Raw genomic sequence first — 26,300 nt, forward strand, 5'->3', positions numbered from 1 at the left:
TTTATAGAAACTAAGCACTTCAAAAAGTTAGGAAAAACTACAGTTAAGATAACTAGTGCTATCCACTCCTTCCTCTGAAGCCATAGTGCCCGGTGCCACATAATCACGTGTTCCTCATTACACAATTTCTCTTTACCCATCCAGCCAATTCCCAACAGCGCAACTCCAGTCTCCATGTCTGAACAAATCCCCTCTGACTTACTGCTCACGCTTTGCTTCCAGGCAAGAAGACCTGCATAACCAACCTGTTCTCCTCTCCAGCAGCATCTCAGTTTTAGTTCTATTTTTCTGGGCATTTCTTTTCTCCTTTATCTTTCTGTCCACCTGAACACAAGTCCAGATTTGCTCTCCTAATGTAACGCCACTTTTGCTTCTCTTGTCTTTAGTTTCAAAGCTCAGATGGCCATATCTACCGTGGCTGGTGAAGTGGGTGTCAACCTTGAGTCCAAGCAGCAGTCACAAATCCATATCAGAGAGTCAGAGAATCATAGAATGGTTTGTTTCAGAAGGGATCTTAATCATCTCATTCCAGCCCCTCTGCCATGGCCAGGGACACCTTCCACTTGACGAGGTTGCTCAAAGCCCCATCCAACCAGGCCTTGAACACTTCCAGGGATGGGGCATCCACAAATTCTCTGGGCCTAAACCTTCCCTCCTGAACTTTGTCTCTCAAAATTAGGGGCCATCGTGTCATTCCAGTCATGCTTCACCATCCCCTAAACCATGCAGGATATAGCTTGTCCATTCCGTGTTTGTTTCTTGCGTCTCCAGAAGTGCCCTGATTTGTAAAATTTTCTTTATGGATGTATATTTTTTTTTTCCTGTCCCTGACATAAATGTCATCCCATGGACAAATTTCAAGCCCCTGCTTGAATCCTATAAGAAACACAATCTTTGCAGACCTCCTGAAAGAAAAAAGCAGCTGCCATCTCAAGACGCTTTGGCCCCAGCCTGGCTTTCCACAAAGCCTGGGTTGATTTGACCAAAGTTTTCCAGCAATCAAAGGTAGACCCACATAAGAGAAAAATTTAATCCCGAAATGTAGTGTAATAAACAGCCATAAGCAACTGTAAATAGGGTTATGTAAAAGGAAACATTGTGAATCTTTGACAAGCACTGTTCCTAGCCCTGCTAATAAAATACCTTTTTGACTGGTCTGATATTCCTTGATCCTCTTGTAAAGATTGCAAAAGATAAAGAAGATTTCACAGGCAGGCTCAATAAATACCAAATCACGTCTCTGTCTGTGTATTTGCATATTTCTCACCTCTTAAGTTTTAAGCTCAAAAGCTAAAAAGGTGTTCGTTCAGGAGCTGACAGCCTGCACTTCCTGAATTCCTGTTGGATTCCTCCCAGATCTGCACAATAAGGTGCAAACACAGAAGTCAAATGTCAGGGTCAGCGCTGCACACACAGATGCCTTTTTGCGGAGCAGCTCACAGAGCACACTCCTATGGCACTTGTCAGGATTTACTGAGCACATTTAGGGAAGCTGCCAAAGTGTTTGGAGTGCTTTGGCAGCAGAAGAAACAGCTGGTCCCATCAAAGTGATCACATTCTTGGACATTAATTTAGCGTCTGAGAGGATGGAGTGATGTTTGCCAGGGAATAAGCTCCATAATCCTAAAGGGATAGTGACTCTGAAATTACAGGCTAGCAAAGGTGTGGTTAAAGCAGTTGCAAATGCTTTGTTAACAAGTTGCTTGAACCTTTGAGAAAAGTGTCTTTAGGCAACACAGTCTCCAAACTGACAAGTTCTTTCAATGGAAGGAGCTATAGATGGACTGGCATTGTAAGGCATCAGACTCTGAACATTGGGAGCCATTTTATGGAATCTCAGTAAAAAACAATAAGTCAGTGCTGGTGCAGGAATGAATTATTAATCAGTGTTTATTGTGAAAATACACTTGAATGAGCCTGAAAGGTTTTCTTCCGGGGTGCACATTCTGGAGGTGTATGGGTTTATGCATCAGAAAAAAACTTAGAATATGCATTTGTGATAAGCCCCGTTATAATGTTTAAGGTCCGTTGCTGTCTGATTTATTATGGCATTTCCTAAACACAAGACAGGCAGCTTCTGTAAAGTTTTGGCCTTCACCATCTCAGTATGACCATAGATGCCTTTTTTATTTCTTTACCCGGTCTATAGCAATAAGAAATGTCCAAATAATTCCTGAGCCAATTAAAGTCCCTCTCTACTCCCAGGTTGTAAAGAAGAAAACATGAGTCAGTTATGAACACCTGAACTTAATGTTGGTGTTGAAAGTGTGGTTATCTCTTCTCCTTCTCCTATTTACACCACAATGGAAAACATCCCTTTTCACCTTGGCGACAAGGCTGTTATTGCAACAGGAGAAAATTACTGAGTAATTTTCTTTCTTTGCTTAACTCTTTGTAGTTTCAGCACCTGGAATTTCCATCGAATCATCATTTACCACCCATTTAATGCAACCAAACATCAAAGCAAATCCCAAAACACATTATGAATAGAGTTGGCACCCTTATCTTCCACACTATTTCTCCTGTGAAAAGAGCGGGAATTTATACACAGCATCTGCCTCTCTTTCCTGTCTTAGGGCTTTATTTTCACACCACAAACTATTCTTAAGACACAAGTGTTTGGAAGGCTAACACACAAGGATGGATTAATTTATCAAAACACTAAATTCCATGGAGATATTTTTTTTAAGTCAGCCACCATTGATTGCAAGACAACAGGATGTACCGAGGGGACAGAAACACAGGTATGAAAAATGAATTCAACCATAGGCAAGGCAACAGGGAAGGACTAAGATGTGTAACTGTCATTTATTAAATCACATAAACTACTGAATTTTATCTTCCTTGAGAAGAAATTGTGGTAAGCAAAATGACAATCTTTTAATCAAAATTGTAACGAGATATTTTTTCAGCTGGGAAAAAAAATAAAATTAATTGATTGTTATCCACAAGGCAATCAGAAGTTTAAAACCTTAGTTTGCACTTTACCAAACCATTTTTATGGGCTGGATTTGTCTGGGGGAAGGGAGAAGTCTCCTTCATTTTTTTTCCTAACATCAATAATTAACATATATAGGTCACCACATCAGATGTAGAAATCCTTCAACACTCTGCTTCTGAAATAATGCACTAGATTCAAAGACCCCACAGAACTGTACACAAAGTACTCCATTAGCAGCAGGTGCTGTACAGAAAAGCTCTCTTTAAAAGAGCTTTTAATTACTGTATATCTTTGTTTAGAAGCCACCTTCAACTACCTTTTCCTTGTGAGCTGCAGAGGAAAGCAATTAAATGTACAAAAAAACCACCCCCAATTTAAAGCTGCAGGAGAAAGCAATTAGTGTAACAGAAGACTCAGCTTGTACACAAAGCAATACGGTACGTGAAGTCACCAGGGGCTGAATATTACTTTGACATAATTAATACATGTTGTAAATCTTAAGATGTGCCACTACTGAAAGTTGAAAGTCATAGCTGGCTGTATGGCCCGTGTTTATTCCCAAGTCTCCCTCTAACAATGGAGTTGGCTGTTTACACAAAATTACATTTATCTCTCTCAGCTGTATAATTCACACCTTCTCTAAATTCCCTTTCCACAGGCAAAGGGTTTCAATAGAGCTGAGTGAGCCCCTTTGCTTCTAAGGGGCAGGAAGGTACAAGGGTTTGTTTATTTGAAGTGAGGCCATTTAGATAGATTTGGCTGCAAAGACTTCAGATCCCACATCCCCAGAAAGGGGTCTTTCTGGTCTCATTTTGCATGTGCCAAGTTTACAAGTCTTGATTTTAATACTGGAACTAATCTCATACTAAAACCTCTTCTTCAACCCTTTTCCCATCACAGTATAGCAGAGTCTTTTTTGACGTAGTGTAAAAAGAGATTCAAAGGCTTTGTGTGTTTTTTTGGTTTTGGGGTTGTTTTACTTCTTTAAATAATGGAAATTTTAGAAATGGTTTTGGTGTTTTTAGGACCTAATATCTGAAGATCAATGACATCAAAACTTGTGGGGAAAAAAAAAGAAAAAACCCAAACAACAATAAAAACCCAAAACAACAAACAAACCTCAAACTACTCAGTAACTCTACTGAAGTTAAAGGCAAAAATGTTCCTGACTAAAACAACACCAGAAAATACTTCATTCAATAGTGTTGTAGAAGATACAAAGGTTAATTAGATACTTTCTATTGCATTATATAGCAGGAAACCTCTATTAATTACTGCTTCTTTAACAAAACTGATTCATTAAAAACTGACTAAAGAATAGGGAAAAAAAATTATCTTTCCCATTCCTGTCCAAACTATTCCATGTTCTATATTCCAAAGTCCATGACCCTTAATTAAAATTAGACACTAGCACAGACATTGAATGGTTAATGTTAACATACAGCATCATAAAATCCTAAAATGAATGAAATTCCACCCACTGCTTCTAAACATCTCAGTGTTTGTTCTTGTGTACTCTCATGCCCTACATTACAGGAGAAAAAAAAATAATTCCTTATTTTACCGCTATTTTTATTTCAAGTTAACAGCACAAGTGAGGTGTTTCTATAAATGCTTGATTTTATGAGCTTTTGTGCATTTTCTCAACCAAATCACTTCCTTGAAAGTATCTCCTCACTAAATCCAGCTTTTTCAGTTTTCGTTATTTAGTGCACCACAGTATTCCTTTAAAGGCAAAGTTCAATTATTTGTCTTTTGAAGGTCTGAGTGCCTTGTTTAAAATGCCAAGTGCATTAAAAACAGTCCTCCCTTGACTTTTGCAAGGAGATATAGAAGGATAATAAGTTAGTCGGATTTAACGGAATTTTGAAAATGATCATGTGTGTGTGTACGTGTACATGAAGATACCAAAATAAAGATTAAATGCTGTTGAATCGTCAAGAACACTTTTACCAGTTTTATTTCTTAGCAAGGAATAAAAAGAAGGAATGTTTTATAGTTAAAACAAAGGACAATCAGGAGACAGTGAACTTGGATGAAAATTTACACTAAAATATTTTACTAGCACAAAAATGGGCTTTAAAGTTACACAAGTGTAAATGAAATCAAATTCTAGTGGAAAAATGCTGCATTTTTGCTGTGACTACTTGGGGAATCTACTGTTGTACGTCTTCCTAATCATGTTTATAGTCTTTATGTATTTCCATTTTTAAGACAACAGTCTACACTATCTTTTCCCTCTATACTGATACTGAATCCACAGGGGATAGCAAAAAGTTTTGTAGACAACACAAGTCCGCTAAGAGATCTTGGTAAACTCTGCAAAGAGGTGGTTGTCATCCATGCCACTTTAATCCTCATATCTGTAACGGTGGGAGATTTCTACCAACAACAGAAATGGCTTCAGGTCATCACCTCTTAAAAGGCTCTGGAGGCTTTATAAGAGAAGAAAAACAACTTAGAAGTTGGCTGTGGTACTAATTTATCATGGCTGGGTGTTCATGAACAGGAGCCTTAGAGGGCTGCAGGCAGACCTTGAGCCTTGTGCAGCTCCTGGTGGTAGGACAACCAGGTCTACACTGATGATGAGAAGCTGCAGAAGGGATGGAGGCACAGTAGCAATTAGTTTCTGCAGAGTTTTCAAAAATCTGTTTAGAAGCCAATTGTCTATGGCAGGCATGTTCAGCGTGTGTCTCTTCCAGTATAAATGGCAAACTTCTAGTAAAACAAAGATTAATTCAATTAAGTTTAAAATTTCAGCTTCTAATTTTATGGTTGCACACATAAGTAGAGCAATAACTGAATACAAACGTTGCATGTTTACTGTGGCATGATCCAAGCAATTACTACTACAGTGTTAAGGAAAAGCATCATTTCACTCCTTTAATTTTATTTTATAATTAGGCAGGAACCATATTTTGGTGAGTACATTTATAGTTAGAAATTATATATTATGGGGTTTTTTGTTTTGGGAGGATGATTTTAGCCCTGTTGTTAGAAGCCTGTCAGCAACAATTAAAATAGTTATATAAAAAAGCTATTTATAGCCTTTGTACTTGTTTTCTTGTTAGTTTTCACCAAATTTTTCACAGTCATATAATGTATGCAGTCTGATAATAGTCACTAGCACAGACTGTCAAAAATGGTCTCAAACATCTGCTTAAAAAAAGCTTGTTATGTGTTGGGATTATTAGTTCATCCTTTTCACACGAGTGTTGTGCCTCATTATGCCTCTGACTTCTGTTGCTTTTTGTTCTCAAAAGTAATTTGAAAAAGTTTAGAAGGAAAACTTTAAAGCAGAGCAAAAACAATACCAGCAACTTTCTTCGACTGCCAGAGTTTTAACTGCTTTCTGTTGAAAAATTTTCTTGACTTTCCATTCAAATAAGAATTTTTGTACAAGGTGTCACAGGGAGCGTTGACTGCATGCCTGCAAAGTGCAATGCAGTGAAGCCTGTGTATATTGTCTGTATACCATCCTATTAAAATCAATCTGTTCAGGTTAGTTTCCATTCTGAGGAGAGCTGAGAAACACAACCACCGGTTTCTGTCACGTGCCGTGTCGCATCAATTAAAAATAAATTAAATTTCATGCAAAGAACCCAACTTAAAAATCCCAGCAAACAACAACAGAACCTTTCCACTAATGATTTCCAGTCATCAGAAGTGGAGAGAGACTCAGACAGCAGACAGCATGGTCCCAGCATGCTTTTTGCCTTTTTTTTTGTTTGCACAGTAGCTGTCAGTTGCAGCCCTGCAGGTAGTAGAACCCAGTGGGAAGAGGGGCGGGACAGAGCGATGCTGCCTGAACTGACAGCAAATTTAAATTACTGAGCTTTCTTTTGCTTTTTTTTCTTTCTTTGCGTGCCCTTTCTTTTTTTTTTTTTCTTTTTTTTTTTTTTTGGTATTTTTCTACTCTGCGACAAACTGAAAAGATTTGAGCACACGCTAATTTAACAACCCTGCTTCGTCGTCTTCTTTATTTCCCCCTTCTGCTTCCAGGATAATTAAAAGAGAAACCTGTAAAGGCAACGTTCCTTCAAGCAAGTTGGTGCTGTAACGCGCTGGTAAGATGAATTTAATTTATTTTTTTTCCCTCTCCTCATCTTTTCTTCTCCTTTTTTGGAGCTGAAAGCTTTTGTATACCTAACGCAGTCATAAGTGTGGTTCCCCTGCTGTGGAGGGTTAGAATGTAATGAAAAGGTGTAACTGCTTGATATGTGACCTTCTCCTATTACTTAAAATGGGTAATAACAGCTTTCCTGTCTGTCCTCATGATGCTTTTCTCTCTGTGAATTGACTATTTGCTCAACAGAACCGATGCTGTGATTGTCGCACTATGACAATGAGGACTTGATTGTTTTTTGGTTACTGTTCCATGCTCTTATCACAACAGATACTTGAGTTGGGGGGTTTGTGTGTGTGATTTTTTTTTCCCTCTGAATGTTGCCTGAAGCACTGATACGACAGGGGGGTGGAGATGGGGGTGGAGGAGATGGTCTTGGGTGTCATCCTGCCTGTTCAGCTGTTTACTAGGCAGGGAAGTGCAACACTGAAACTTTTTTTTAAATTCTTCTTGCATCAGGTGGGGTCAGTGTATCCAGGATTTATTGTTGTCCAGTGCTGGGTAAAGTTCTTGCTGTCCCTTGCATTGTTGTTCCGGAGAAGGGGAGAAGGGATGTTCCACTCCGTACCGTGCCATACCATTGTAGTAGCTAATTACAAGAAGCTGACAAACTTTGAGGTGGAATACCAAGAGCTGCTTTTGTAAAGAACGAGTTTGATGCTGTGGATCATTTCCTATGAACACCAGCCTGCCAGACACAGTCAGATCTGTATTATGGTCGTTACAGTTCCTGCCTTGCAAGTCCCCTGATTTCTGAGATCTCCTTTCTAGTCTTTTTCTGATGCTATTATGTTATCATTTTATTTTTTAGCAAATGAGATGTGTTTTGCTTTTGCTGTGTGTTTACTCTTATAAAACTTACAAGGTGACATGCTTTTTTCAGGCTTTCCAAATGTAATTCTGCCGAGTATTGAATGCTACAACACCTACTGAAATCAACAGGAAGGCTGAGCTTGTCCTGTATTTAAGAGGAAGCTTCTGAATACTGGCAGGACTGCATCTTATAATTGCTGAACTCCCTCTCTTTTTCTAAGTGCAATTAGTTCTTATTGCACTTAAGACTGGATTATGCAGCTTTTACTATAGTATTTAGAATAAACACTACTCTTACACTTAGTTTTTCACAGGTTTGTGGTCATGCTGATGAAAACTTTTTGAACATAGCATGGGAATTTTTGGAGAAATTGAGTGGAGTTAGAAAACCAGTGCAATTCAGTCTTCTAACTCCTTGAAAACTCTTTGCCTTATTTTGATTTTTTTTAAAGGTGGTGTGAAATGAACAATCTGCAGATTGATACGTCAGACTTTCCAGACACAAAGGAAATGCATAAAGTGATTGCACGAGAGAAGTTGCGCAAGGAGAGGGGACTTGGGGAGCAGTGGGATTTAACACAGAGTCCCTTTCGTGTCCCTGGAGATAAGGAGAGGACGCGCCAGTGCCATATGGAAAATCACATTCTTTCACAGCCACTTTGTTTGGGCAGAGGGTTAAGGGTACTGCACTTGCAGAAGTTCATCTCTCCCCATTTCAGCCTCAGTTTCAAGCACTGTGATACTTTTCGAAGGTTTACTTCGCTTGTGCAGAAAATGCTGGTGTCTTGCTAAATGAGGTCATTGCAGCTCCCACATCTTGCTTTTGCCCTGACAACTTGCCTTCCCCCACCCCAACACCAAGCTCTGCGAGGCCCAGAAAATTAGGCTTTGTCCCTTGTAATCCCGAACTCCCATCCATTTATAACCAGAGAAGAAAAGGGTTGAATTCAGTGTTCTTGTTATGGAAATAAGTTTTTATTCACTCAGTATCAACTGACAGTTAGAAGCGTATCTGATGTAATATGAATAAACTGTAGGCTGTTGTCGGTAAATTATGCAGCTATAGTCTCACATTCTCCAAGAAATAGTGTTTTTACAATGCTCAAGTGACCTAATGGGGTGAAACAACTAGCAATACTCTCATTTAGCTTCCTAATCACCCAAAGTCCTGAGAAGTCCATGGTGGTTGGTTCCCACTGTCCATGGTGAGCATCTCAGCAATGGGTGAGGCTGCATGGAAGGAGAGACTGAATACAGCCTGGGGGCTTTGGTCACAGAGGTGATGTCAAAGTTACTGTTGTGAGGCAATATGGAAACAGTACAGTCAAGTTTAGACACTGAGTTTGGAGCCAAGAATTAGTTCCTAAACTCATAAAGTATAAGAAAGATTTTATATGTACCTTTAAACAAACAAACAAACAAATAAACAAACATCACCTAACCCTAACTACCAGTCTACATTCTCTTTGAATTTAGTCTTTAAATATATTTATTTTTAATTAATCTGTGCACTTTTCATTGTTGTTGGCTTCTAGCAATACTGTCCTCTATTCAGTGCTTGGACATTTCTAGTTGAATGTAACTGTTTTCATTATAGCAAAAAAGAAAACAAGCCAGAAAACTTGCTGTAATTTCCTGTCAATAACAGAGAAATAAGAAAACACTAGGCTAATAAAAATGATAATCTGAGTTTACAACTGTTAACAAGATTCCTGAATAGAAATGGTGCTATTATGCACAAAGAATTTCTATCATCACTAGATGAATATAGTATAAAACTATGAGTTTTATTATTCAGGTCCTGCCAACCAATTAGAAATCAGCCCATAATCTTACTTGTGAAATACCATAAGTTTTGGTATCTTCTCTCCCTCCTATTAATAAAATATTAAAGAAATTTTATAATTAGAAACTTTGATAACATAACTATGAGTTTCCTTTGCAAGAAAAAGCTGGCATAATTCTATATTTCTTCCACATCTCTAACATTTCACATAAAGTCACTGCAAGTCTGAGTTGCACGCAGCAGGTAAAATTAGGGTAAATCACAGACTTGCCATGGGCAATAATGGTGGGATTTCATCAGTTTCTTTCTCCTGGGAGAAGCCAGATTCCAAGATTTTTTCTCAGGACTCTGAAGGAATACTAAAGAATATGTCATAATACCTCTTCCCCTGAATGGGATTATTTATTAGCATTACATTTCTGGCCAGCTGAATACAAGTTTCACAGAGTCATGGTAAAATTCTTAGATTTTAACCTCTGAGAATTTTTTTTTTTCATTCATCAGCTAAAAGATTCTTACATTTTTCTTCCAACTGGAAATGATTTATGGCATTGTAAGGGGTTTGCTGTGTTTCCATTTGATTTAACACATTAGCTATGGTCTTCCTTCACCAAGAACCACTCTCAAAACTCCCCCAAATGAAGTGAGAACATTGTACATGGGCTCAGAGTGACCCCAAGCCTCTGGTCTTCTCTCACTACTGATTAATAACCTATTGGGCCAACATCTGCCAAGACATTTCTTCCACCAGCCTGGTAGCCAGTCACATGTCCTTCATCTCCTCGTCACATGCGCTGCAGGCTCCTCGGGGCTTCTAATCCTGTGTAGGGTACAGAAAACCCTAAAAATAATCTAATACCTCCTAATTGCTCTCATCATTCTGAAGGCAATAGAACTCACACTATTTGTCAGATCATTGGATATGAATTAGGAATATAAATAAATATTTTATCTATTGAGGTAAACAGTGAAACATCAGTAAGAAGGAAACAAAGTAAAAACAGAACAAACTAGAGGCCCAAAGAGCTCAGTTCTAGACTATAATTGTCATCATCCAAAATGTTCCTTTCTTGTTTTGCGTGTCCCATGCCCCTTAGTGATAAGAGCTCCTGTCCTAAGGCTGAGTGCTTTGAGAGCTCTTAGAGCCACATCTTTCCTACTCACACTGTTAAAGACATGTATGGTCACCTTCCTTGAGGATGATAACAAAGTAGGAGCAAAACAAAAGCCCTATATATATATTTTTTTAGTTTGCTTTCTCAAACTCCAGCTGCATCTGTGTTATCCATATAGCTGTTCTCTGGTCATGGCATTCGGGCACCTGAGGTAGGATTCACCTCATCCCAATGTAGGTACCTATAGTGTAGACACCTACATCTGAGCATACCACCTCTGGCTCCCTTTACAGAGAAAACAAGTAGGTGCTTTCAGAGAGTGATTTATCTGACCTATTTTAAACCTCTGTTTTCTTTCAATCCCACTGAAGGACATCACATTCAAAACTCAGACCATTTAACTGCCTCTCATCCTCAGATTTTCTTAATTAACCATACTGTTGCATTGCTAAATTTAGACTTCTCTTGTCACTACTTCATGAAGACAGAGGACTTAAAACTCTGTAAATTATATAGCTTGAAAAAAACCTCATAGTACCATTGATTTACCAAACCCCATACACATGGCAGTGGGCTTAAAACAAGGCTAATCCTAGTGAAGTTAGGACTGGATTGCATAGACACACACATATATCACTGACATAATGTCACTCACATATATCATTAGTCCTCCAAGACTGCTGGGGGGAAGCTGTCACAAGTGCGTTCCAGGCAATGTGTTTAACGTCCAATTAATCTTGTTCCTCACGGTTAATTTTATTAGCTGAACTGATCTAGTGAAAGGAGGTGCTGTGATTGGTTCATTTGTTCTACTTAGCAGGCCAGTGGCATTTAAAAGTTATGCTGCAATGCTTTAAAAAATCTAAAAGCTGGGAAACTCGGTGAGTATGATGAAGTCTACCTAATTCAGGCACCAGTAGTATAATGAGTCGATGTTCCAGATGTAAATTCCCTTATCCAGAGGAAGCTACGTGCATTTGAGAGGTTTCAGACAGATAATTTTACTTCCTAATTTTTTACAGTTAAAACTGCATTTACAGTCCTAAAAGTATATGCTGCAGTGAGATTACTGTCTCCCAAATGTTACAGTGCACTTTACCTCTGTGTCTCACCTGGCCATCTGTGGACAAGCTAGTTGTGTCCTCTTGGCCCTGTGCTTGATCCCCAGACTTTTGCTTTCATACCCCAGTACATGATATGTGATATGAAGTGTTGTGGGTGTTGCTGATGGGCTCACATCCCATCTGAACAGAGGGAGCCAGGGGCAGAGCAGCTTTGTTTGTAAGGTCTAGAGGAAGTGATACCTAAGGATGACTATAGCCAGCATCACAGAGGTTTAAATTCAAGGAAAATCTGATTAATTTAAAAAGTAACTGTGTCAGCACATAAATATGCATTGATATATATACAAACACGCAGTATTACTGTTGGACACATAAGACCACATTAGATAGGTAAGACAGTCAGCAATATGGACACACTCTACCTCAGACAAACATTGTCTCATTTCTCTCTTCATTTAGGTAACCTTCAGCATCCTAAAGATTAGGTGTAGGTTTGGTTTAAGTCAGGGAAACTGGATTTTACCATTCATTTAAGCATAAAATGGTTGATCGCCCACTCAGCTGATGATCCACTTCACAATATGGTTTGACGGGCATGTGAGTCCAGTCACTTGGTGATCTTGGAGGTCTTTTCCAGCCTTAATTATTCTGTGATCATCAGACATGATTGAGGTAGCTCTATTCTGGACCCAGGTTCTAGCAATGATTTGCAGAAATATTCTTTATTCAAACAAGGGGAGTGGCTGGATTTTGAAGCACGCAGAAAACACATTTCTACACAGTAGAACTGCTCACGTTGACAAAGGAGCTCTGAACACAGGATTTCATCTCACACATTTGCTGTGTTCAGTAATTAATGTACAAGCGCTATAAGAGCCACTGACACAGTGAGCAATCCGAGTGGCCCTCTGCCTGCACCTCTGATAACAGGAGACAGAAGTATAGATTAATAGTGGCTCTTAATCAATGTGATGCAGTCAATGTTTTCCATAGGCGCTCCATTAATAAGCAGCTCGCAGTTCTACTAACATCTTTCTTTTCCTGTACCCCAAGTCTCTTGCAATTATGAAGGACATATGCATACTAAACAAAGCTTTTGTGCTCAAGTGAAGAGCAAAGGCTGCCTACCCAGTGTCACAAAGTGAGAGAGACCACATTCACAGGACATTAAAGGCTGGGTACTCTTGCTGAACAGGTTTACACATTTAAGCCTTGATCCTGCAAGGACTTACACACATGCTTAACCTTACACACTGCAAATGAAATCCTAGGCCTCTCAAAATCAATGACAAAAGTCCACTGACTTCAAAGGGCCACTCTGTGAACAGCTTTTTTGGCATCACTGCAGCCACACAGCGTGTAGAAGTGTCTGAGCTGATCTCCCCAACCTTGCGTGCTTGTGTGAAGTCTTAAGAGATTGAGTTGCTAAGTGTGTCTTTCAAAACATTCTTACAACAAACTATAAGCATTCAAAGATGTTTTCTTGTTTGATCTGTGCTCTTCAGGAGTTTTGTCCAAACCCTGTGGTAAAACCTCCTGAAGTAGTCTGTGAGCAATCCATAATGCAATTCCCTCTCTGGTTAGTATTGTGTTCTGAGCAGGTTGTTTTCTTTACTTTCCAGAAGATCCTGTCTCTGGAGTGGTATGATTATGCAGGAATCACATCTTTCTCTTTTAAAGAAAAAAAAAATCTATAGCTCACATGATTTTATAGGAAATCTGGGAAATACCTACTGAAATGACTTACAGATCAGAGAAAAAAAACAACCAAAACAAAGCAGTGTATGAATTTGTGCAGTATTTAACTGCTGCTTGTCATCTGCTTTCTGCTGGTAACTGAGATACTCTCTTGCAAAATCTAACATCTTTCTCAGGGTCTGTTGCAGACCAGAAACCCAATCCTGGATCTGTTTCAGTGTGTAAAACTGTCCTCTGGCATTGGTACCTCTCAAACTCACTGTGGAGTTCTGAGGAGTTTGGTGAAGAGTTGGGGAGAATGAAAAGTGGTATTAGTCCCATTTTTCAGCTTAGATCCCTTTCCAAAGCAGGTTAAGTCCATAATCCAGTGATGCTGCACAGCCCCTCTAGCTTTGCAAGTGGTGCAACGTGCTCCCAGCCCTCACAGTGGCTAAGATGCTGCAGCTGGGGGGTCTGTGGCTGCCCTGAGTTCCAACAGCAAAGCTCATGCTGGTAAATGCAGATCTCATGAGTGAACCAGTTAACAACTGGTGTGCAGATACACCATTGCAACTTGCACGTGCTCTGGACTAGGAACGTTTTGGCTACCATCTCCCTAAGCCTGCAAAAACAGGTGTGAGGACAATGTAACAAGGAGCAAGGATTTGGAAAAGAGATTTATAAAGTTTTGCATCCCAGTTATGCTTTAGGATAAGCCTCTGCTAGCATTTGTGTAAGCCAAATTACTGCTTCTCACCTAAATTGGTAGCAGTCATTTGAAGATCAGGTTGGGTGAGCCCAGTGAAGCTTTTTTTTTCTGTTTCAGCATTTTCCTCTGACACGTTTCGTTGCTCTAGCAGCACAAAAAAAAATCCCCAGACTTTACTGGTTTTTTTGGCTTTTACTGTAAAGGTATTTTAATTTTATCTTCATCATACTCCTGTACTAATGGGCTTTATGTATTCCCAGCAAAGTCCTGTGTGAAATTCTTAACCACAGAGATTACAGAAATTTACTGCTTCACTGGCATGGTCAAGTTGCCACAAAATTGCATTTGTTAATGTGAAAACACATGGCACCTGCCATCTCCGAGCATAAGGATTTTAAATATAGCTTGGAAGAATTTAAGAATGCCTATAAAATGGGGCTTGGCCGTGTCAGTTTATCTTTAGGAAGGAGACTGTGCTATAAAATCCTCACCCATAATTGGACACAAGTGGCAGCTTTACTTAACAAGTGTTCACAAATGAACGAGCAATGAAACTGTTCTGCCTTTCTCACCCCAAAAGAATGACCACGGCAGATGTTAACACCGTTGAGAACAGCTTTATTGTAACTACAGGTGAGACAAATGGGAGATTTATTAGTCTGGGCATTGAGGGAAGGGGAGGTAGGGTAAGAGTCGTATCCAGTGCTGTTCCAAAGAGTTGAAATGTACATTCCCAAACACATTGTGTGACACACATAGTGCACTAGAGCAGAAGCTGTTCTGTGTCCATGAATTCATGAGCATGCCTGCTTTTTTTGTTTGCTTTTTAAGCACCCAATACCCAGAATCACAAATTGTACATGATTCTGCTGTTTATTTCCTCATGTCCTATCCTGTACCCATTTAAGCTGACAGCAAATCTCTAACTTCATTGATAATACGATGTAATCAATGACTCCAAGTCTGGGAACTCAGTGACCTGTGAAAGTGTAAACAAGAGGAAACGTTGTTTCTCTGATGAAAGTCCTGAGACGAGGCTCGGTCCAGCGTCTGCTGGATCCTTTCTGTTCATTTTAATGAGCTTACAAATGGTCCCTAACATAATGTGCATTCAATAGAAATCAGCATTGTTTTTTCAGGCACTGATCCAGTAAAGCCCTTAATTATGTGCTTAAGATTATGGTATGGGAATAGTCCCACAGAAGCCACTGCAACCAAAGAAGTATTTTAAGCTCAGCGAGTAAGAAAATGCTGGAATATCATCACGGGTTTTTTTATACCTCTGCCAAGACACCAAACAAGTACAGTTTCTGGAAATCCAGAACCTTGAGATGCCATAAATGCCATAAATATTCTAATTTGTGCCCAATTTTTTTAGCTGCTTTATGCTTCTTTATGCCCAGATATAGAAAGACACTTTACTGCAGTTGTGGTATGAATAGGAATTCTTGCAGCTTGAAACTCAAACCTCCCTCCCCTCTTAGATTCAGTGTATTCACACGTGGTGCTGCTGCCTGTTGTCAGTCCCATTTTAAAGTAGAATATTTTTAAATCTACAAAAAGTAAAGCTGCAGTATAAGCAGGACAATATTCTTCTCTGTATTTGAAATAAGTTCTGCTGGTTTGCCCCAAAGTCTTTGACCGGGTGCTTTCTTAAAAGAGCTGCTTAAAGGCAGTTTGAGCTTTTGTGCCATGTGGAGCACATATTGTTTAACTGCTTTGCTTCAGCTCATCCCATTTCACTATAGGGTACTGTATTTCTGTATTCTCTTACTTTCATGAAACCTGTGACATTCACCAGGATTTTTTCAGGTAATGCTGTTTACGGCAAACACAGCCTATGGTGTTTCCAAAAGTTTCCTGCTGTCAGAAACATGAGGGCCAAATTGAAAATATTGGTTTGGGAGAATGTAATCTTTTCAGTACAGACTTTGGTCAGCGTGGTTGTGTACAGTGTAAGTGCCCAATAGTAATGATGTCCAGGCATAGGGCCAAATGCTAAAACTGCCCCCAGAGTGAATATACTCATACTCTGTGAGAGATGCAGTAAAGTATTCTTGTTTTCTGGCCAGCAACATCCAAAAGCACAGCTCCCCCTGAGGATAACTTTTGCCAGGAGTATGAATAAGCTGCACTGAGGCTGTGCCTTATGGCAACTGCTGCATGGGGGACTGCTAAGTAACTCATAAATAAGCAGTCTCTGCTGCCCCTCAATTCCTGTATCCAACTTCAGAAGGTGCTTATGTAGGTCCAAGTATAAAGGCTTACACGGTAGCCTCAGTGGACTTTGAGAAGAGCCAAAACAGAGGTGGCTACTTTCCATCTCCTGCTCCTTCCGCTGGCCATGATTTTTCTGGCAAGCACAAATATACAGAGCCTAGAAGGATTTGGCTCCTATTCTTCAGCTCATATTCATCATGTGGGTTGCTCCAGTGAAGTTATGAAGCCAGGAGCTCCTGTTATGGTAGGATAAAGACTCTACCACAGCTGAAATCTTTATTAATAAATGAATTATGAGTAAACAAAAGAAAAATAGACACACTTTAATAAACCCAGCAACTATCTTGTTTTGGGCACACAAGTGTATTTATACCAACATCAGAACTACATTCAAATGTAGGAGTTTTTTTACAACAGTGCTCATTTCAGCACTTTTTTTTTTCTAGAGAACAACTTCAGTTCCATTCACATAAGTCTGCCAGACCTTCTGCTGATATAAATCAGAGTGATCCCTTGAAATCTGCTGAGCATCTGCCCCAGAATGGCAAATAATAGTCTCTAGAGCATGACTAATCTTTAAGGATGACAGAAGTTACTGATCCAATATGAACAACTTTTTAGCATCACACAGACAAATTAATTCTATCCAGGAATTCCTACACTAAGGATAACTATTTTCTGCAAGGCTGTAGTATAGGTTAACTGTATTCCTGCAGCAAAGCACCCTATCTTGTTTTAGAAGTTTCAGACTTGCTTATGTGGATGCAGTATTTCAAAGTTTTGTGCAGACAGGAAGTAGCAGATATAATAAAGAACATGAGCATTAAACATCTATAGGGTTCTGTACTGTACTTCTGTATTAGACCTACTCCAGTTCTAACTGCTAACATCCAGTGATCCAGCTGCTGCTTCTTTGCAGCAGAATAGAAAATTATAACTCCAAATAAGCCAATAAAGAGATTTTCTGGAAGGCAATACTCCATCCTTGTAGTCCTTTCCTTCAGATACATTTTTCTTGCCTTTCATAACATTTCATAATCCACTGCACAGATACCAACTTTTGCAAAAAGACGGAAATATCACCAGTTGATCTGTTTGTCTAAGCTAAAAGCTTAACTTAGTGCAAGGATAATCAATGCCTTCTGTACGTGAAGACAATCTGAGCACCATAAACAAGAAAAACATTGTCATAGTTTAATTTTCTTTATGTTGTTCTCTCTCATCAGTAAAAGAATATGCTTTTGTGATGTAGCCACTTATCTCTGGTTGAATATGAGAGAGAAAGTATTCTGTTATTTCCCATCAGCTTCATACCTCAAACTATTAAAAACCTCTGGCAAGCCTTTCTCATGAAGTGTTATTCACAAATTGTATGAGTTAGTCTTCAAAGATTTTATTAAAATAAAAATGGAAATCTATGACCCTTACTAATGGTTTATCTTATAGAAAAGTATTTCTCTGAGTAACTTTCACAAAATACATTAGGACAGAATAAATGTCATTGAAGCAGGACAGGAAACACTTCAAAAGGAACTAATTTTCTCATACTGCAAAACTTTCTTTATTCAGCTTCATTCTTTGTCTTAAAATTAATTTTCTAGAGCTAGAAAACTTGTTCTTAGGAAGGTAATAAAACTGGTTTTGAAAGTCCTGGTGATAGTGATTCATGTTATTTCATGGTCAACACTTGTGGACCTCTATGGTTCTGTCAGTACTATGAATAAAACAGCCAAGGACCACCCTGTAGCTCCACGTGCTGTTGCTGTGGTGTAAATCATATTCATCTGCACACACTCCCTTCAGCCCAGGCAGAACTGGCAACATCCAACTTTTTGTGATACCTGCTGTCCCTCAAACCAAGCTTGAATTTTTTGGAGAGTGTTATTTGGCACAACTCAAAGCTCTGCAAGAGAGCAGACTATCAACTAAAGGTCTGATGCTCAGGCAATAGTGCTTAAGCGCATCCCTGGTCTTTTTTTATTGGTATAGACATAACTAAGAGAAATGCAGAACAAAGGGACACTCCTACCCAGAGTACTCATAGTCTCTGGTTTGAACTTCAGCCAGGTGCAGTTTCACACATTTACAACCCTGTTATAGGGGACCTGAAAAGAGGAGATGGGAATAATTGCTAGCAGGTGTATGTACAGATTCAGTAGGATGTTTTCAATTATAAAAACATATTTCTAATCTTTGTAATAGCAATTCAGTGTGTTGATGTAGCTACAGAATGTCCCACATTAAACTTGGTTTACTCTTACAGTCTGCTCTAGGCATTCACTGTAAACCACTGATGGACACAGGATAGAGACTTGGAGTAATACCTGATCCAACCTGGTGCACCCCTGGTGCAGAATCCTCCTGCTACCTAAAGGGGTGTGGGCAGAGGAAAGAAATATGCCTTCCTTAGAGGAAAGAAGGCTGGCTGTTAGCACTGAGCTATAGAGAACTGGTGAGGGCTGCTGGAATGGAGCTGGCTTTTAGACCAAGCACGTCCATCCAAATAAACACACCAGGTACTCATCAATATGCCCTTGTCCAGGAGCAAATTGGACTCTGAACAAGCATCCAAAGATATAAAAGTGTAAATATACTGATGCTGTCCTTTTGGAAAAGTCATCTGCATACATTTACCAGAGTGAGAGGGGGTGAGGGAGTGGGGGGTGTTATTCTACTCACCTAAAATGTTAGTTTTGATAATTTTTGTAAATGAGTCTTGATATTTCACTGCTTCCCGTATTTCCCAAAATTGTTATTAACAAATAAACAGATCTTTCTTAGTTGTCTCTGAAACAATAATGGCAAAGGCTTCATTGCATATGTAGGAACTCCAAATTAGGTGGAAATTGCTTCTGGCAATGAAGTAGTGGCATCATGCAGACACATTTACTAATAATGATACTTCTTTTGGTGTGTGTTGTGCAAGCAGCTATGGCAGGACATGTTCCAATCCTGGCTTTATTAAATGAACAATACAGACCCCAGTAAGTGTTATGTCAGTGGAAAATAAAAACATAAAATATGCATATAATATGATGATGTGAAAATTCACATAGAGTAGCACACCACTGAGCTTTCTTTCTGCAGGGTTTTGGCAGGTTTCCCAAACTGGCCACTTTAGAATTAGCAGTGTCAGAAGAGATGTCCCAAAATTTAATATAATTTGGATTTATCAATACCAGACTCCTCTGAGGAAAGGTAAGTCCTCTTTTCACAGGAGAGATAAGTCTTCTCAGAATATTTCCCCAGACAAATTCTCTTCTGCACATCTCTTTGCCAACTGGAACCTTTTGATCTCAACATTCTCAGTGCCAAATTCTTTAGTGGTGTAAATGAGTGAAACTCCACCTAAGGCAGTGAAGAAGATCCTATTTGCACCTGCAGAGAACTTGGCTTTGATTCTGTAGCCAAGGAGAGATTAAAACCATTGGTTCTAGTAGATTTGTTAGCCTGTAAAAATGCTCCTCATCTCCAGTTGCAGATAGCTCTGTTATCCAGTCCAAGTGTGAGAAGGAAAAGCAGCAGAAAATGCTCTTGAGGGGGTAAATCCTGAAAAGGGAGGGTGATACACCGGAGGATTTAACAGGATTTTGTGATCTCTGTCATACAATTGAGGATACATTATCATCATTTTGATCCTGATCTCTTCACTTGCTCTCTGTGCAGCTTTTTTCCAGATCTCCTAATATGAATCACTTATTCCAGCTTGCTCTTTGAAGAAGGCATCCAGTGATACATCAGAGATTAAATGAGTCACTTATGATGGATTGTGCTTCATAGCTGTATATACCACAGAAAATTATGCATTTTACACTACCTTGTAAAATAACCATTTATCTAAGTAAACATATTGACTCCTTTTGAGTTCATATGAAAACTATCCTGGGCTGTGAATCTTAATTTAGCAAGCTCTTGACAGGCAGGAAAAAAGACAGCTAACAATGATGGAGAAGAATCAGTTACTTAAATGTCAATAGAGGGAGGTTAAAAAATGGGCTCAAAGTAACAGATCAATTTGTTCTCTAGTGTCCAGTCAGAGATACAGACTTGGCAACTTCCACTACCTTTTCCTCTCTGTCTCTTAAAATAAACAAATAAAAAAGAAAAGCTTTAGAATATTTGGTAAGTGGTGCAGTAGTTCTGCTGTGGTGTTAATTCCAACATGACAACAGCACGTGCTAGAGAAAGAAATGAGGCCAAGTGCTTAGAACAGAGAGAAAGAGTTGAGTATCGTTTTCCAGAGATTCTACCTCTTATCTTTACACACTTACTGTAGGTACCAAAACAAGATATCTCTTTTCCAAGCAGCACAGTTTGCACATCTGTCATATGGAAATTATACTTCTGATCCAGATTCTCCCTGGGGCCATTCCATGTGGGTCACAGTAACATTTGGACATTTGACACTGGTAAAATTAGATCAGCATAAATGTGCCCCAATTTCTCTTCTGAGTTGAAAGCATCAAAAGGCATAAGAATTGTGACAGAATGCAGTTCAAGAATGGAGGTATAATGGCATCATCCAGGTTCTTTGGAAAACTCTATATTTGTCTATCTGGTGGAGCAGGAGTACAGGTCAGCACTCATGGAGTCTTTCTCAGTTTTCAAAAAACAATAGGTTACATTTTCTTGTATCTAACCATTTATACCTGTTATCTCAGATTGCATTTAACTAGTGTACCTACCTTATTTTTGCCCTCTCCATGTCCTTTTCCTGCTAAGTGTTTACACCCCTCTCACTCACAATAGGGTCCAAGATGCTGAGTGCATCATTGACTTCAGCCAGCTTTGAATCAGATCTGTAATCACTGCAAGCCTCTGACTAACTGGTTCTAAGTATTTAGGATGAATCATCTCAGAGACAAAGCAGAATATCAGAGCCAAGTATTATCTTATATATTTCTGCTTCCCCAAAGATTTAGTCTCCAAAAAAAAAAAAAAATCCATTGTCCTATATGTAATGTAAAATAATTCACCGTGGAGCAAAACATTGTATCATGATACAGATCTGGGCAGTGATTGAAATAATAACAGACTGTTTAATTGCTAAATTACAGTTGTGATATTATGAAATAACATATTATATCCGCATTTATAATAAATTAATCCATCATGATTAAAGGTCTCTCAATGAATACCAAATGAATTAATACATGATTGGCCTTTATAAGTATAAGCCTTTAAAATTATGCAGTATTCTGCAAGCGGTCCACAGAATAAAGTGGCAATGAGAAAATGTGTCACAGGAAAACTTTACTCCATTTCAGGCTGAACACCTTTTCTTTCAGAACATTTTTGCGCAGAATTCGTTAGCAATTCTGACAGATAGCTTTTTAACAGGAGAAAATATGCCCACAATCACACAATGTTTGGGGGAAAGGGGAAAATTACCACAATATGACTAATTTTATGAAAGACATCTGTCATTTTCTACTGTTGCAATACGAGCTGTTTAGTAAGTAAATTTAATTAACCAGATTTCTCATTTTAAAAAGGGAAAAAGAAGGCTTTTACAACATGCCAGGAGCATATCCCTTGAATATAGTTTGTTTAATGCGCCCAATTAGACTGAATCATCAAATTTTCTGAACCTTAAATATCTCAAATTAATTTTTTCCACACTGCTTTTCTATGTACCATTTTGCAGCCATTTGTACTGTGCAGTAGATGTTGCTTATTGTTGATATTCCTGTTTTAGAGATTCTGCTTAAAGCCAAGGCTTTTTGGTGCTTGGTGTTGTACAGAAAGAAAGAAATCTGCACCAAAAAGTGTCCCGTTGAAAAAAGAGTGACATACAAAGAGTGGGAAGTGAGAAAGGCAAGGAGAGCAGGTGTATCTGTCCCAGGTCATAAATAATTCACTGAAACATCTGAGTCTTGGTCTGGTGTCATCTCAAATACTAGACCATGCTTCCTTTTGGCTTATAAAAGGATATAATTGTAAGTCAATGGTAAGCTCCTTCTTAGGAGTGTGAAATTCCCTCTGTTGCTCAAATAATTGCAGACCTGATAGGTTGGTCTTTTTCTCAAAAGAGAGTATGGTTCATTTTCATGAAACACTGATTGCACCTGCTTCAGACAACGTATAGCATAAAGGAGTAAGTTTTATAAAGGCCTTTTTTAAAGTAATAAATAGAAGGTTATGTTATAACACTGTTTCCCTTCCAGTAGCTGCCAATATTTATGCAGAGTCTTTCCAATGGCCAGAAACCAAACCAACCAAAGAAGAGAAAATTTATTTTATTGATGTCAGTGGAAATCTGAGGTAGCTTCAATGACTGTATTTTAAGCTACCCAAGATCAAAACATGACTAGAAATATCAATTCAACCTCAGTTACAACAAATATTTAAATAATACTAAAACAGCTGATTGCAACTTAATAGAGCATGTTTTCCATTTGCTTACACTATTCTTAAGAATACTTAAGCTGATAGAAGGTACTCACCTCCTAAACAAAACCTCTTGGTGAATTTCTGATGTTAGTGCACCTTCTTAATTCTGTTCCTAAATACAGCACCATCCAAAATTTAATATCTGCTGCTTTTGTACGCAGGGAAAATTTCCTTCCTATTCAGAAAAAAAGATGATCACTACAAAAAATACCTGTGCCTACTGCCTAGGAGGGTTCTGGACTGTACAGAATTTCACTGAAGAATGAAAGCTTCTCCTTTTTTTCTTTTTTTTTTTAATATGATTTCATTTAAAAACATTTACATAGGTTATGTTTGGAGAGCACAGCACTCATTTTGGCAAGTTTTTGTTACCCTAACAGATTTAAGAAACCTAATTGTACATACTATGTGCCTGGTATTTAGAGAGCATCATTCACTTAGTAGCATGAATAGAGTTACTAAATATGGGAAATAAGTCAGTTCAGCAGACAAAAGATTGCTTACTGGGGTGAAATAATCATGAAGAGAAGTGGATAGAGGAAACTGAGGGACTTTGGTTATTCTCATGTAAATGCACACATTGCAAATCTGCAAGAATATCTGCAAGCTTAAACACTGTATTTAGTCCTTTAGACCAGATTTTTCCTCCAACTTGCAAGTCCAGTTGATAACTCCAGTAAATGCCCCATCTATCCTACATAGTGTCTTTGGATGAGTTGCAGTAGAGAAGGGTCATAAAGCTGATAGAAAAGTACCAATCTAAGAGTTGAAATGTGAATTTAAACAAATTTTTTTGTTGATTTTTTTTGTCACAGCATCACTGTACCCCATTTATCAAGGCTATATTTAGACAATATGAAGTGCCTATGTCTGATCAGGGGAGAAAGTTGGCTTTGGTGATGTCCCATGTAGGGACTGGTTAAAGCAACCAGGAGAAAATGTTGAATCCAAAGACCTGTTTACAATCCAGGTCACCTTTAGATTCTCTTTACTTTAATTGCCTTTCTAAAAGTCTAGGGCAGATTAACGCAAATGGAGCTTAGTATTAGAGGACATATGGTTATCTATATTCATATCCGTGCTCTACAGCAAGAAGAAATATATGGTTCAGCATGTGATGTATGCAGACATGAAACAAACCCATCCCTGAGGGGTCAGCAGCCGAAAAGGTGTTAGAAGCTCGAGGGAATTTTATCTGAGCAGAAGCAACGGGATCAAGCTCTGAGACAGAACAGCTTTTAAGTGAGCACAGACAATCCTGCAATTAATGGAGACATATCTACTCAGTATTACAGTACAGCCGACCTGCATCCTTGGCTTATTAATTTCTCCCACTAGTACAAGTAGGTTGACGTCTTCTAAATTAAAAACAGTTCCGCCTTAGGAAGAATTGCCAAAGAATTTGTACATTAGAAGTCTCAGGAGATGAAACTCTTGCATGCCGCCTTCGCTGGGGAAGAGTACAAGCTTATCCTTCAGGAAGTGTCATCTGCCAGTTATGACAGCTACACATTTGTATTCATTTATGAATTCACCATTTACAACTGTGGCTATTTAACACAACAATTCCCTGGAAAATCTTTGGACTCTGTGTTTGCATAATAAGAAAAACTTTCAAGAACAGCTCATCTCCTCCCGCCTTTTCTACTATTCCTGCTCTGTACCCAACAAATTTTACACAAGAATAATTTAGGACAGCATTTGGCAGGGTTGTTCTGGTCTCTGTGCACGTAGGAGGCTTGTGAATCTCCTGCAATCTTGCTACAGGGGACAGCATTTCTAACAGGGTGTATTCAGGAGAGTTGATTTTGTTATTCTGTGGAGTGAAAGTGTAGTCTGTCACCTGGGCAGATACGACTGTTAACTGGAGCAGGGCTCCAGGTACTGAAGCTCCGTTTCTCATTCAACTAGAGATGTTCTGAGTGACCCTAAATAAATCACTTCATCTAGCTGGTTTTTTATCTTTGTATAACATCAAAATACAGCTATGATTTCTTCTTCTCCCAGGCATGCTGTGGGAACACAAGCTGCCCATAACAACAAAGTGTTTAGATATCTGTGTCTGCTCTCCTGTGTATTTGGGCTATAACTGCAATACTTCCTGAAGCTGAGCCAAAGCACATGAGAGTCCACCTAGGCTGTCAGCTCTTCCTCTTTTGGGTGCATTCCCTTTGACAGCTGAGGTGGTGGTGGCCATCTGTGATGTTAACTTAGACTTCTTCAGAGCAAGAGATCAAGAACAAAAGAGCAGACTGTCTAGATTTCCCAAGACAAAAAGGAGACAACCTAACTGTGACAGAGAAGCAAATATCAAAATCTTATTAATTTTGCACTATTTCAGTTGATTTCCATGCTGTATTTAAATATCTGTACACTCAGATCAAGAGTTGATCCATAGTCTGATTTATTTTTTTCCCTCTTGCCCTCTCTGTTCATTGGTAGTGGTAAAGCATTGATGGAGGGGAAGACGATAGTTTGAAGGGGAGTATGGATTATTTGAGTATTGACCTCTGGGAAGTACAGGGGAGCAAATGAAAGAGAACTGTTGGTGGACTTGTGTTTCAGAGAAGGTGAAGCAACATGCTGCTTAGTGCATGTGTAATATTGGGAGATTTATGAGGAGGGGAGCAGGATATAAGAATAGAACACATTAATCTTCTGCTTCAAACTCTTCTCATTAATCTCCCAGTAACAAACTGCAATGGTCAAAAAAGTAGAATATTTCTTTAGGCTGGTTTTCCCATGGTTTGAAGAGATTCCCAGCAAAGAGATTATCTGCTTCTCTTTCTCTCAACTTCCCATACTATCCTATAGAGCATGCAGAAAATTCCTAGCCAAGCTGTAGGGGTGCAAAAGCATGACTCATCACCATGATTTCTTTTCACTTCTAACTGGAAGTCAGTGTCCGTTCCTTAGGTTTCCCACCTTCCTTCCTCCTTTCCCTTCTCCATAGCTAATGAGACAGAACAGTATCTTGTGACTGCTATCTGCCAATTAGCCTGAACCTGAGCTCTGTGAGTAGATGAATTTGCATTTGTAACATTAAAATAAAACAGGTGCCTGCATAAGCATGAACAGCAAAAATAAAAACAAGCAAACAAACAAACAAACCCCAACCTTGACAAAATCTTCTGTTAACAATACATATGAAAGGAAATTCAGCAAAAAGATGAATTTCCTCTGAATCCTTCCGAAACTCTGTCTGCTACATGTAAGCGTTGCAGAAGTGCTGCATCCTGCTGAAACCATCCTGATAACTTGGCAGTATCTCAGTAAAATAGATTGGGCTAATCACTAGCCATTGAATTTTTATTGTGCTCCTGAATTTCTTGGCTTTGGTGCACTGCAAATGTTCAGTAAGTCTGCCTTTTATGATTTTCGGTTATCTTTAAAAATATCTTCCAAAGAGCGGAGTCTCTGACCAGATAGGGATTACAGACTCCATGGAGTCATTTT

General features: G+C 38.9%; 1 long non-coding RNA gene across 1 annotated transcript in view; it reads left to right on the forward strand.

Annotated features, from left to right (window-relative positions):
- Window positions 1–6,717: 6,717 nt before the first annotated feature.
- Window positions 6,718–26,300, forward strand: part of LOC116787702 — a 161,248-nt gene continuing 141,665 nt past the window's right edge. The window contains exon 1 of the long non-coding RNA XR_004357396.1: window positions 6,718–7,008. This is a non-coding gene — a long non-coding RNA (uncharacterized LOC116787702). The remainder of the gene's footprint in view (window positions 7,009–26,300) is intronic.

This window comes from Chiroxiphia lanceolata, chromosome 5 (assembly GCF_009829145.1).
Source record: "Chiroxiphia lanceolata isolate bChiLan1 chromosome 5, bChiLan1.pri, whole genome shotgun sequence".
NCBI classification, from domain to species: domain Eukaryota; kingdom Metazoa; phylum Chordata; class Aves; order Passeriformes; family Pipridae; genus Chiroxiphia; species Chiroxiphia lanceolata.